The sequence below is a fragment of the Pinus tabuliformis genome, chromosome J (assembly GCF_031772625.1).
Source record: "Pinus tabuliformis cultivar Carrire ecotype Pingquan chromosome J, CPIR1, whole genome shotgun sequence".
Classification (NCBI taxonomy): domain Eukaryota; kingdom Viridiplantae; phylum Streptophyta; class Pinopsida; order Pinales; family Pinaceae; genus Pinus; species Pinus tabuliformis.
The window spans coordinates 1,043,032,341-1,043,034,621 of NC_142295.1; positions in this window are offsets into that span (position 1 = coordinate 1,043,032,341).

The following is a 2,281-nucleotide window of genomic DNA, read 5'->3' on the forward strand; positions in this document are numbered from 1 at the left end:
CAGATTGGGTTTCTAATATTGTACCTATGACCAAAAAACAGGGTACAATTGATTATCATGATATAAATCGAGCCTGTCCTAAAGATAATTTTCCCACACCATTCATTGATCAAATTATTGACGATTGTGCTGGAAGTGAAATGTATTCTTTTATGGACGGTTTCTCTGGTTATAACCAGATCAATATTGCTCCTGCTGATCAACAAAAAACTGCCTTTATTTGCCCATGGGGGACTTTTGCCTATAAGAAGCTCCCTTTCGGTCTTAAAAATGCCAGTGCTACCTTCCAGCGTGCAATGTCTTATGCATTTCATGACATTCGACATATTGTACAGCCTTATCTGGATGATCTCCCTGCTCATTCAGCCAAGCGTCAGGACCACCCTACACACCTTCACGAAATCTTTCTTCGCTGTCGATACTACCGAATTAGGCTTAATCCCCACAAATGTGTCTTCTGCGTTGAATCTGGCCGACTTCTCGGGTTTGTTGTCTCCCGAGAGGGCATCTGCTTGGATCCCCTTAAAGTCGAGGCCATAGTGAATCTTCCTCCCCCTGCTTCTTTACAGCAATTGCAAAGATTGCAAGGTAAAGCAATTTCTTACGTCGTTTCGTTCCAAACTATGCCGAGGTAGCCAAAGGTTTTACACGGTTATTAAAACGCGATGTCCCTTTTCATTGGGATAGCATTGCTCAGGAATCTTTTGAGCGTCTCAAGGGTCTCCTTGTCTCTACTCCATTACTCTGTCCTCTGAATTATTATTGTGATTACACGCTGTATTTGGCTGCCGCCGATACCACTATTGGCATGGTTCTTGCTCAAGCTGACGATGATGGCACTGAACATGTTATTTACTATCTCAGCCACAACCTTCTAGATACGGAAACTCGATATGCTTATGTCGAGAAGTTGGCCTTAGCCGTGGTTTGTGCTGTCCAATGTTTCCGTCATTATATCCTGCTGTGAACAACTACCGTGATTTCTGACTGCAACCCCATGACTTATATATTGTCGCGCCAGTTGCTGGGGGGCAAATACTCGAAGTGGATTGTTATCCTCCAAGAGTTTGACTTGGAATTTACCACTGCCAAGTCTAAGAAATCCCTTGTGTTTGCTGAGTTAATTTGCTCTTTACCATCTTCTTCCTCGACCTCGCATGGAGATGATCAAATTCCGGATGAGACCCTTTTTGTCATTAGCACCCTCGATCCATGGTACGGAGATATAATCACATATCTGCAAACGTCCTCCTTTCGCCCGGGTGTGTCTAAAGATGCTCGGCGAAGGATTCGTCATCAATCTCAACCATACCGTATCATTGGAGATACATTATATCGTCTCGGCGCAGACTCTGTTCTCTACCACTGTCTTACTCTCGAGGAAGCCGAGCGGGTTTTGAATGACTGCCACTCTGGTGCCTGTGGCGGACATATGTCCGGATATGCTACTGCCCAAAAAATCCTTCGTGCTGGCTACTTTTGGCCCTCTATCTTCAAGGATTGTATCCTTGCCGTCCGCTCTTGTCATGAGTGCCAGATATACCAGCGCAAAATGCGAGCGCCTTCTGCTCCATTGCACCCTATTGTCACCGTCGGCCCTTTTGCAAAATGGGGCATTGATTATATGACTTGTAACCCTCGCTCGGCTGGGGGGCATGGGTTTATCATCGTTGCCGTCGATTACTTTACTAAATGGGCCGAGGCGATGCCTACATTAACTGAAGACGGTCACACAACGGCGCAATTTTTATTCAATCATGTTATTTCGCGATTCGGCGTCCCTCAAGCCATTGTCACCGATCACGGAAAGCATTTTCGTAATCATATGATGTCGGAATTAACAACCCAGCTAGGTTTGCAACACGATAGTTCAACTCCATACTACCCTCAGTCCAATGGTCAAGTTGAAGCTGTCAATAAGATCTTGGTTACAATGCTTCAACGTATCGTTGGTGTGCATAAGTCTAACTGGCATTTGATGTTGTTCCCTGCCTTGTGGGCCTACCGAACCTCCATGAAGGATGCCACTGGTTTCACTCCATTTCAACTAGTCTATGGACTAGAGGCTACCCTTCCAATTGAATGTGAGATCCCTTCATTGAAATTAGCTGTCAAGCTACTTCCCAACACCACTCCGTTAGAAGAATGCCTTCTTTATTTAGAACGGCTAGATGAGACTCGTCGCCTGGCCTCTTTGGCCATCGAAATGCAAAAGAAGCGAGTCAAGACTCACTTCGATCAGACCGTCCGTCCACGTTCTTTCGTTGAGGGAGACTTAGTC